A 12288-nucleotide genomic window follows, 5' to 3' on the forward strand; every position below is an offset into this window, starting at 1 on the left:
ACCTTCTTGTCAAACACTCGGGCCTCGTGTTCAAGGTTCTGCCGGTCCTATCCTGCGGGAAACTAAAAGTACATCGACGTGTTTTCACGTCGGTCAATATTCTCAATTTACCGTTAAAAACCAACGCTGGAGGGGCATCGGGCCGCCGAGCGACTGACATGATCCGACGAGTTGGAAGTGTGAATGTGACGCTGCGGCGCTCATGTTGTCATCCAGGTCCAAACGGGCCCAACTGAGTAAGGAGAAAACCGTGAGATTCAGTATCGCTGTCATCAGCCATTTTTCAAAGAGCGAGTGAGGAGAGAGAGGAGGATTAGAGCGGCAGGTGGACCGGAGGCTGGACGGATCCGTTCTGCGGCAGCGAGGTCGTACGCTGGATCGACCTCTGGGCCCTCGGGTGTCAACTGTTGCAGAATATAGAGAAGAATCTCCCACGGAATCTGAAAATACCGATAAAAAACTTCATCGTGGGACGAAGTAAGCCAACGTACATTTAACAAGAATAAAACCGGAAGACACAAATTTATGAGAACTGTGTAGAATCAATATAAATGCACATTATTTTAATTTTTGTAATTAAAATCTTTATTTAACCAGGTGAATCGCATTGAGATTAAACATCTCTTTTTGGTGGGTGACCTGGACAAGACGGGCAACAAATAAAATACACAGAATAAGACAAGTTAAAATAAACAGAAAGAAACGGTGACATAACCGGGTTAGCTTAAGAAACATTTACATTTTTGTGAATCTGCCTCCATTTCTTTTGTTTTATATTTAAAAGCAGTTTGGGGTGTCAGTTCTTTGAGTTTTACATTATTTATGTCCACGAGAGAATGTAACAGATTAAAAAAAGTATTTCTGGACACTGGATCTGAATTTATTGAAACCGTGACACGGAGGTGTGACCCGAGGAGGATTATTTAAAAAGAGCTCGGTGGAGATTTTTGAAGGGGATTTAAATAATTTGTGACTGATTGAACCGCAGAATGAATCACGACTCATGTCCTCCACCTCATCTCCACCTCTGTCTTCAATCACATCATCACTTCCTTCCTGTTGACGCACCTCGGTTTCTCTCCAGCTGCCAGATTATTTCCCCGTTTCCATCGGTACGTTGGCCTCTAGGATTTAGATTACTCTCACGCCACCGCCTGCACTTACCTGCTGTCCTACCACCTCATGAGTCCATGACCTTCACCAACCCCCTACACGGAATGTTCTATAAATCCTGTACAATAAAACACCATGTCATGTATCTCCAGTGGCAGCTCTCTGGCGGGCGTGTTCCTCAGAGAATCTGTTTTACGTCTACTTATGCCGAGCAAGACATGTTTAGTTTGTTCCATCAAGTCATATTAATAATATTACCATGTGATTCAGTGAAAGCTGTTTTTTTTTCTGTTGCATCCATGTGTGTGTGTGTGTGTGTGTGTGTGTGTGTGTTTTCCTTGATTTATTCCTGTCTAATGTCCGGTGTCAAGTATTCAAAAATCCCCTGGTGCTGAACCGAAGAAAATGTCCGGAGTCGAAAAGTTATAATAAAATGTATTTCGTAAAAAGTATTACCAATCGTTGATAATAACTAATAACTGTTCAGATACAGTGTAATTTCTCGGCCGAGGACTTCTAAGGCTTCACAATCCAGACCACTCCTGGCTAATCCAATTGCAGTTAACTGTCTCTTGCTCCACCGAAAGAAGTGTCTCGGCATCATCCCAAAGTTCATTTTGTATCTCCCGGGCGTCCCGGCCCCAGAGGAGATATCCGGCGTTTCTCAATCAGCGTACTTGTGCGTACTTTCCTCTACTCGTGTCCTGTGACTCGTGAAACGTCATCAGTCGCAGCCCGAGTACATGTTCACATTCAAAGTTCGCTTCTCGTAAAGCACGGTCAAAACACCCGGATGTGACTTGATCCTCCCACTTTCCGGAGGATGCATCAGAGGAGACTTGTGCGTACTTTGACCAGCAGATATCCCAGAATGCATTTCACCAGCAACCGGAAATAATTGCGGAGGAGACAATAAACTACTGACATTACTTTTTATAAATACTACTGTTGTTGAGTCACGGAATGTAATTTTAGGATGTTTTGTTTATTTGACTGTAAAAAATAATTTACAGTGAATAATTAGAGTAAACCCAGGAGCAAGAACAGCTGATGTGGTGACGTCATCAAGTCAGCTGCTGCTCCAATCCAGAAAGACCAGAAAGACCGTCCTCCGAGTCTGGACTCCCAAGTCCAGACTCCAAAAGAACACAAGTCTGTACTCGTGTTCTTTGAATTGAGAAACGCCGATCCACTTCCCATTGGATACGTTGTCCAGGTAACACCTTACCCCAATTCGCTCATTGGCCGAGCCGTCTGGCTGTTGGTAGATTTGCATATCCGCATGATGTCATCACTCCGGCCACCATTTGCCCTCTGACATGCGGCCCACTGCATGAATGGGGTCTCCTCAGGGTCTCCTCAGGGGTCCTCTCTCCATGCCGGGGGAAGGGCATCCCTCACTGCCAGTGATCTGTTTCCTGGCACACAAAGAGATTCATCTTTACCAGTGTGTTACAGTCATGCATTAAACAATCATCCACAGACATTACCAAACAATATTGTAAATTATTAAACAATAACACACATTCTATAACATGTATGAAGTTATGGTATATTAGTAAATCCTAATTTACATATTGCTTTCGTAAATTGTCTAATTCAACACGGGCCTCAGGACATACGGCGCCGTGTCTAGGATACGCTTTAAAAAGAGCCGACAGCTGAGGGAGGAGATGCGCGTCTTGTTTCGGTTTCTCCCCCCCGGTTGGTGTTTCACATTTACGCCGCAGTTTCTTCAACACGCATCTAATTAGCACTTACCTGTCGACCGCTCGCATCTTCATGATTTCTTTAAATGTGTGTGTGTGATGACAGGGATTCAGAATGTGAAGCGAAGGCCGACTATTTACCGAGGAATCCTATCATTTTGAAAGAGTTAACTCGTAGAGAAAGAAGCGGGAGTGTGGGTGAGCTTCTCAAACATCCGCCACGTCAACCCAACGGGGAAGCAGACCCGTTACCGCGAGGTCGGTCGGGGGTTAAAACTTATTTAATTTAATAGACGACCTCCCTCCTCATGTGAGCAGCTCGCGTCCCTTCCCTCATCGTAATTATCCTATATATCCCTTTGTGTCCTTACTTGTTTAATCAAATGATCCTCTCCTCAAATGAACTGAACTGAATACGGTGGACTAATTTGACATTTGCCGTTTGACACTTTTGGGAATATTTAGCACTCATAAGTGTTAAAGAGGCTTTCTGTCGTCTGATCTCAGGAACAAGATGCTTTTATGTTATTAGTTTGCTTGCTGAGAGAAAATCTGAATCAATTCAGGCACAGCAACTACATTGTCTCATGGATTATAAACGTCTATTGTCTGTGGAACATAAATGTAAAAAAGTAGCCCAAACCCCAAGAGTCACATCTTATTCTGTCCCATGTGCTGAGCTATAGAAACCCAGAATTATGTATTCTTTGCATCCTTGGAGAAAAAGTAATTTTAATCTTTTATATGTATAAAACAACGCCATCAAACTGCTTTTAGATCATGTTTAAAGATGAAGGGGTTATAAATATGGAAGAGGAAATTAAGGAAACGAGACAGGAGAAAGTGAATAAAAATTTAATTTTTTTGCAATTTCAAGGGGAAAGCGGAAGCGGAGGTGCTCTTCTATCTTTCTCCTTTGTTGTTGTGTCTTGGTTGTCGGGGTCGGGGGAAGAATGAAAACATCGGATGTATCGGATGATGGAGCTCGTGTCCAATTCCTCCTCAGGTTATAAACCTAATGCTCATTCGTTAGTTCGCCTGGAGCTGTGAGCCGCTCCCATTACATTGTGTGTTTCTACGCAGGTGTATCACTCTCAAGGGCTAGCAGACGTGAGTCGTCCAAGAAGGCAGGCGCTCTGTCTGAAAGTCCTGAACATTTAGTTGGCAGCACGAGATGTAACGCTTACATTTTTATTTAAACCTTTATTTAACCAGGTGAATCCATTGAGGAGTAAAAACATCTTTTTGGTGACCTGGCCAACAAGGGCAGCAACAAAGATACACATAATATAATAAATAAACTACAAAGAAACACAACACAAGGCGAGCGAGGCACGTGCACAGACATTTTGGGGGCAGGTGCTCAAACCAAAAAAGGCACCCATTGCCAATAATGCACTAGTGAAGCCGTCCTCGACCTCGTTTTCCTCTGGGCAGGATTAGACCGCTAGCTTGCATTTTACTTATGAATAAAGATGAATTATTATATGGCAACAACAGTACAAGCGTTCTGATTGGCTAATGACTGTTTGAACAGTAAATTGAGAGACGAAGTGGGATACGATGAAATTGTCACGGTGGCGGATTGGCGCAATGCTTATTTTTATTTATTTTAACTTTTGAGAATATTATCTGAACTAACACATGTTGCGTCAGCTGAATGCTGATAGGTCAGCCGTCTGGTGAAATGCTCCTGATTGGTTGACTGTCAAACACAAACAAAAGGAGCGCTGCAATTGGCGAGACTCGTTTGAACGCAGCAGCACAGCTGTAACTGATCACACTAACGATGCTGCAATTAATTAACTGGCCACTTTAATGCATCGATAACACCTGTGCTCTGGTAGTCTAATATGTGCACTGCGAATATTGAAAAAATCGCCCCGACGCCCAAATCGGAGCTGGAAGAGACAGTGAATCAGATGTGGCGGTGCGAGCCAACATAGCCTAATTATTAGGGCTGTCAGCGTTAATCAAAGCGTGATCCTCTAAATGAATTTACTGAATTACTTGGCCGCGTTAACGCACTAAAATATTTTAACGCAACTTTGTTTACTTCCGGTGTTCGTTGAAGTTTTTACACTCAAACCGAGTGTCAAACCGGCAGTACGGTTTAACACTGTTTCCGTTTTAAAACAATTATTTTCGCGAAAATAAGGAGCAGAAATCAGTTTAACTCGTGGATGAATCAGTCGGGTTTCCTCCTGCTCCTCCTTCCTCCCCTCTGAGACACAGAGGAACAGAGGCGACGTGTCGGTGACACGGCGGAAAGAACTCGTCACACGAAACCTTCACCGTGATTGGTCAATCCGTTTGTCTGTCAACATTTTGGGAAAAAAACAACCAATGAACACTCAGTAAATCACAAAGGACCTCCCACCTCACGGGTGAGGCTCTATAGCAGCCTGTCAGTCAGAGAGCAGAGAACACCACGCGTGGACAATGAGCCTCATTGAATAGAGCTGAGATTGTTCTGGAATGTTTGATGTAGAACACGTGGGGGTATGTGTCATATGCAAACGCCTTTAAAAGGTGAATTAACATTTTTTTGTAAAATGGAGAAAATGCCCCCAGCCTCCAGAGGGTGAACAGGACATATGTGAATGTCAGTCAGTTACCAAGGCCACTGGTTCTGCTGTTGTTCAGTGTTAAAGATGACAGGACCAATGGGGTCTCAATATAGGCCTACTTCTTTTTTTTTACTAATCTGATGTTTCACTGAAGAAACAATTTATTATCCACAATATTAAATACCTCGCTGGCACTTTATAGGTAGGAGACTCTTTGAAACACAGCTCTGTGTGAAGTTTGGTCTTTAAAAAGAATGAACTTTTAACTTATAATTGCGATTAATCGCGATTAATTAATCGCAATTTCAAAATGTGCGATTAATTAGTTAATTTTTTTTAATCGATTGACAGCCCTACTAATTATATATATATATAGTTGTTGTTATGAACCCAAACATGAGGGCGTTAGATGTTCCGACGTGTGTGTGATGTCCTCAACAAGTATAAAGCAGAACTAGTGGTTAGTTATTAATGGTGGATGGAGGAAATGATATCCGTTTCCACAGAGATAAGCCCCGCCCCCTCTAAGCCCCGCCCCTCTCGCGAGTGAAGCGCAACGCCACAATTGGTCAAGCGACTAAAGTGTTGCGAATATTCGCATTACGTTTTTGGTGTGAACGCAGCTGAACAAATGTGTTCGTCCGCCAAAAACAGATTGCAAAGCTACAGTATGTGAACAAATCAAAAAAATATTTTACACTTCACACAAGAACAAAGATCAAAGAGAAAAAAAACACGCATTATATAGAAACATAAAGAAGAAAGAGAAACGGTGACTTTCCGTTCAAAAACAAACAATGCACTGTGCCATTAATGAAAGCTATATGTAGAAGCATTGTTTGAAAATTATTTGTTATCTATTATTATTAAGACAATTATTAGAATCCTGCTTGCCAGTTTAAGTTCATATTAGTATGCAGAAGTCCTGAAGCCATGACTCACCAAGATGGTGAAATTTGGGATAGTTTTGACAAAGTACATTTGAATTACAACAGCTTGAAAGTTCTTGAGTTCTCCTCCAATCCTTCATTACCCACAATGCATTGCAGTTCCTTGTTTCCAGGCAACGACTGAGCGACATGGACATGTGACTCCAGAGGCTCTGTTTTTTTAACTCTATGACCAAACATCACTGATGCGGCTTTGATGTGACATCACTGATGCGGCTTTGATGTGCCATCGAGCTTTGATGTGGAGCTCTGAGAAGTATATATAAGGAGCTCTTTTCTCACAGGACTTTACAGCTTCCACATAATTCGCATAATTTACTTAATTTTTGGTTTATTATCTTACGATAGCACTCCACTATATTCAGTAGTTATGTCGAACACACAATACGGAAAGCAAAGAGTCAACAGGAACAAGGCAAATTTCGGCCAGCAAGAAGGACAGATGGCACTGGAAAAGCCCAATGGCTTACCTCAGCCAAGAGCAAACCTGGAAGTATGCAGGCCGCTAAGAGGACAAAGGGCACCGGAACAACAAAGACCAGTTGGAGATATCAGGCTTGGCATTGCCAGGTGCAATGCCAAGCCTAAACAGGAAACAGGAAGACAACCGGAACCAGTGGCTTTACATCAGCATGGAGCAAGACCCGTCCAACTGGGATTGACTGCAATTGAGGAACCGAGGAAAGTCCTCAAGAGAAGCAGATGATCACCCTGAAGAACTTCGCACAGCTGAAGTCCCTCAGCATGGCCATCCACACAAGCCAGGTAGAGATCCAAGGCTGGGAACAACTGGACATCGTTCACAAGAGATCTCAACAATTTAACTCAGAGAAAATCGCCACCATGAAAGAATGTGACACCCTCAAGAAACAAGTCAGGGTGCTCCAGGACAAGGCTCAAAACCACAGCATGTTCCAGAACCTCCTCAAAACAGCAAAAGAGGAGAAAGAACAGATGGACAGTGAGCGGGACGGTCTGATGCAGAAAATGGAGGAACAGCAGGAGAAGTTCAGGAGCTTCCAGCAGCTGAAGCTTGACTGTGAACAGGCCAGACAGGAGAATGTGGAGATCAAGGAAATATCAAGGTCCTGGAATTGAAACTTCAAGAAGAGTTTGCTTTGGAGGAAGCGCTCTTCAACCGCTCAACAGCTGATAAGGAGGCGATCGACCAAGAGAACCTCGCACTGAAACTTCACTTCCAGGAGCTGCAGACCCAAGTCCAGCTGGGAGAAGCCATCAAGAAGCAAAACCTGGCAGTGCAAATTACCGTTGCAGAGGCCCACCGTCAGAATGAGGATCTGCAGAAGGAAGTACAGCTCCTCAACCAAAGGCTTGATGAGGTGAAGGTCTTGAAGAGCGAGGGCAGAGAAACACTAGCTCGCTCTAAAGCTTTGAAAACAGCCAATGCTGGCCTGAACCATCGGATCCAGGAGCAGATCCAGGAGCTGCGGAGACAAGTCCAGCTGGAGGAAGCATTCAAGGAGGAAACCCTGGTGGTACAAGCTTCCAATGAGGAAGCCGACCTTCAGAATGCGACTCTGCAGCAGGAAGTACAGCTCCTCAAGCACAAGCTTGATGAGGTGAAGGTCTGGAAGAGCGAGGCAGAAAAACACAGGCCCGCTCTCAAGCTTTGGAAACAGCCAATGCTCGCCTGAACCAGCAGATCCAGGAGCTGGAGACACAAGTCCAGCTGGGAGAAGCATTCAAGAAGGAAACCCTGGTGGTACAAGCTTCCAATGAGGAGGCCCACCTTCAGAATGCAGCTCTGCAGCAGGAAGTCCAGCTCCTAAACCAGAAGCTTGATGAGGTGAAGCTCTGGACGATTGTCGGCAGCGAAACACAGGCCCGCTCGGAAGCTTTGGAAATAGACAACGCTGGTCTCAACCAGCAGATCCAGGCTGCCAACGAACAACTGGAGATCGGAGACTATTTCAGGTGCAACATCTCTGTCCTGGAAGATAAGGAGAGAACCCTGGTGGTGGAGAACGGAGTGTTGTTTGAGACGCACTCAAAGGCCATCCTCAGGCTCCTCCAACAAGAAGACTACAAGAGGAAGTTCGATGTTCTCAAAGAAAAGACAGACTCCTTGAAGCTACAAATCACGGAGAAGTCAGAAACCATCCAGGGTTTAAACAACGACCTGGAGGTTCTGATCGATCAATGTCAAGAAGAACTACAAAGCCCTTAAGCCAGAGAAGGCTGCTCTGATCAGGCAGAACAAAGCTGTGCAGAAGAACCTTCGGTCCTGGAGAAAAGGTCTCCCACGAACAGACCTACGCTGGAAAAAATGCTGTGCTTCAGTCAGAGATGGTGGCCCTGAACCTCGCAAATGTCAATCTTCAGGAGCAGGTGAAGGAGCTGAGCGAATAATTCAGAGATCAAAGCTGTGGCGATGTGCGGGTCCATGTTCCTCTGTCGGGGGGGCCGGCTAGATGCCGGTTCCCTCGGCCGAGAACGCGGGCCCGCCGATCGTTCCGCCGCTTTGACTAAGAGTTAAAAAAAAGCTTTTTATTTTATTTTAAAGGGAGTAGTCTGGTAGATCCGGCTTCCTCCCTCCCTTTAGAAAAATAATTCAGAAATCAAAGCTGCGAGCAGCGATGTGCGGGTCCTTGTTCCTCTGTCGGGGGGGCCGGCTAGATGCCGGTTCCCTCGGCTGAGAACGCGGGCCCGCCGATCGTTCCGCCGCTTTGACTATGAGTAAAAAAAAAAGCTTTTTCTTTTTTAAAGGGAGTAGTCTGGTAGATCCGGCTTCCTCCCTCCCTTTAGAAAAATTATTCAAAAATCGAAGCTACGAGCAGCGATGTGCGGGTCCTTGTTCCTCTGTCGGGGGGCCGGCTAGATGCCGGTTCCCTCGGCCGAGAACGCGGGCCCGCCGATCGTTCCGGCGCTTTGACTATGAGTTAAAAAGCAAAGTTCCTTACATTTTTTTTTTTTAAAGGGAGTAGTCTGGTAGATCCGGCTTCCTCCTCCCTTTAGAAAAATAATTCAAAATCGAAGCTACGAGCAGCGATGTGCGGGTCCTTGTTCCTCTGTCGGGGCCGGCTAGATGCGGTTCCTCGGCCGAGAACGCGGGCCCGCCGATCGTTCCGGCGCTTTGACTATGAGTTAAAAAAAGCCAAAGTTCCTTACATTTTTTTTTTTTTTTTAAAGGGAGTAGTCTGGTAGATCCGGCTTCCTCCCTCCCTTTAGAAAAATAATTCAGAAATCAAAGCTACGAGCAGCGATGGGTGGGTCCTTGTTCCTCTGTCGGGGCTGGCTAGATGCCGGTTCCTCGGCCGAGAACGCGGGCCCGCCGATCGTTCCGCGCTTTGACTATGAGTTAAAAAGCCAAAGTTCCTTTCTTTTTTAAAGGGAGTAGTCTGGTAGTTCCGGCTTCCTCCTCCCTTTAGAAAAATAATTCAAAAATCAAAGCTACGAGCAGCGATGTGCGGGTCCTTGTTCCTCTGTCGGGGCGGCTAGATGCGGTTCCTCGGCCGAGAACGCGGCCCGCCGATCGTTCGGCGCTTTGACTATGAGTTAAAAAGCCAAAGTTCCCTACATTTATTTCTTTTTTTAAAGGGAGTAGTCTGGTAGATCCGGCTTCCTCCCTCCCTTTAGAAAAATAATTCAAAAATCAAAGCTACGAGCAGCGATGTGCGGGTCCTTGTTCCTCTGTCGGGGGGCCGGCTAGATGCCGGTTCCCTCGGCCGAGAACGCGGGCCCGCCGATCGTTCCGGCGCTTTGACTATGAGTTCAAAAGCTCAAAGTTCTCCATGACTTATTTCAACTTTTTAAATTTGGGGAGTAGTCCAGTGGAAGATCCGGCTTCCTCCTCCCTTTGAAAAATAAAAAAATCAAAGACGAGCAGCGTGCGGGTCCTTGTTCCTCTGTCGATGCGGTTCCTCGGCCGAGAAGACAAAGTTCCTTACATTAAAGGGAGTAGTCTGGTGAACATACCTGCAAACTCATGAAGGTGAATCAAAGGTGACGAGGGCGTGGAGTCGTGCGGCGCTTGACTCTCTGTGCGGCGCTTTGACTCGTGCCGAGCGCTTGACCGATCGTGCGGCGCTTTGACTATGAGTTAAAAAGGCTCTAGATATCGTCAGGCCATGACTTGTATCAAGCATGACAAATTTGGGGATATTCGTGCGGCGCTGACAGTCGAAGTAAGTGGCTTTTGTCTTGAAAAAAAAAATCGTGCGGCGCTTTGACTCGTGCGGTGATCCGCTTTCGTGCGCACGACAATCGTGCGGCGCGGTGACAATCGTGCGGCGCTTTGACAATCGTGCGGCGCTTTGACAATGCGGCGGCAATCGTGCGGCGCTTTGAGTCGTGCCGGCGCTTTGACAATGAGTTAAAAAAAGGCTCGTTGATATCCTCAGGCCATGACTTGTATCAAGCATGACAAATTTGGGGGATATTCGAAGTCCAGTGAAAGTAGGTGGCTGTCTTGAAAAAAAAAAAAAACCGACTGGCAGGTTTTACTCCGAGGTGATCCGGTTTCCTGTCTCAAGACAAAGTTCCTTACATTAAAGGGACTCATGAAGGGTGAAAAGGGTGACAGGGGTGGGGTCGTGCCGGCGCTTTGACAATCGTGCCGGCGCTTTGACTCTCGTGCCGGCGCTTTGACTATCGTGCCGGCGCTTTGACAATGAGTTAAAAAAAGGCTCGTTGATATCCTCAGGCCATGACTTGTATCAAGCATGACACATTTGGGGGATATTCGAAGAAGTCCAGAGGAGAAAGTAGGTGGCGCTCGTCTTGAAATAAAAAAAAGACTGGCAGCTACAGAAGACATGTATCAACAAACAACAATCATTGGAGAAATGCAGCTTTTCGCGTAGAAACCCTGCATCATCCATGATGAGAAGTTTAGCACCAGCGAGGACGCTCAGAAGACCCAAGCCAGGAGAAACGAGACACTGGAGAAAGACCTTTGACGGGCAAAGGCCTCGGTCAGGGCTCTGACCGAGATGATGGATCAGAACAAGATAAAGTTTTATAAAACCCTGAAGATCGAGTGAGAAACATCAAGATCAACTTGATAAATACGGAGGCTTCTGTTGATCAAGAAAAGAAATACTGGAGGTATGCAGCTGCCGAAAACATTTGAGCAGAACCCCTGCATAATCAATCAGAAGGTTGTTACCATCAAAGAGTGGGCTGAATTGATCCATGCGTGGACGTGGACAACTCAGCCACTCAACAAAGCCCTTTGCGGGGCAACAGGCTCGGTCAGGAATCTGACTGAGATTATGGATAACAACAAGATCAAGTTTGATGAAACCCTTGATCGATCAGCAGGAAAAGGTGGGAGACGCCAAGATCAGTTTTATAAATACTATAAATAATCTAAATAAGAAGAACAAAAAAGACCGACTCCTTGAAGCTACAAAACACGGAGACGTCACAAACAATCCAGGGTTTAAACAACGACCTGGAAGTTCTGATCGATGTGAAGAAGAACTACGAAGCCCTGAAGCCAGAAAAAACTGTTCTGATCAGGGATGACCAACAACAACAACATACCTGCAAACTCATGTAGAGTGAAAAAGGTGACGGGGGTGGGGGGGGGCAATCGTGCCGGCGCTTTGACAATGAGTTAAAAAAAGGCTCGTTGATATCCTCAGGCCATGACTTGTATCAAGCATGACAAATTTGGGGGATATTCGAAGAAGTCCAGTGAAAGTAGGTGGTGCTCGTCTTGAAAATTAAAAAAAAGACTGGCAGGTTTTACTCCGAGGTGATCCGGTTTCCTGTCTCAAGACAAGGTTCCTTACATTAAAGGGACTCATGAAGGGTGAAAAAGGTGACAGGGGGGGGGGTGGTCGTGCCGGCGCTTTGAACAACGACCTGGAAGTTCTGATCAATGTGAAGAACTACGAAGCCCTGAAGCCAGAAAAAACTGTTCTGATCAGGGATAACCAACAACAACATACCTGCAAACTCATGACGGGTTAAAAAGGT

General features: G+C 45.6%; 1 long non-coding RNA gene across 3 annotated transcripts in view; it reads right to left on the reverse strand.

Annotated features, from left to right (window-relative positions):
• Positions 1 to 289: 289 nt before the first annotated feature.
• Positions 290 to 12288, reverse strand: part of LOC130189517 (uncharacterized) — a 16228-nt gene continuing 4229 nt past the window's right edge. For all 3 annotated transcript variants that reach the window (XR_008830818.1, XR_008830819.1, XR_008830817.1), the window contains 2 exons: positions 2342 to 2531; positions 290 to 440 (listed from right to left, as the gene is read on the reverse strand). This is a non-coding gene — a long non-coding RNA (uncharacterized LOC130189517). The remainder of the gene's footprint in view (positions 441 to 2341; positions 2532 to 12288) is intronic.

Source organism: Pseudoliparis swirei, chromosome 24 (assembly GCF_029220125.1).
Source record: "Pseudoliparis swirei isolate HS2019 ecotype Mariana Trench chromosome 24, NWPU_hadal_v1, whole genome shotgun sequence".
Lineage (NCBI taxonomy): Eukaryota > Metazoa > Chordata > Actinopteri > Perciformes > Liparidae > Pseudoliparis > Pseudoliparis swirei.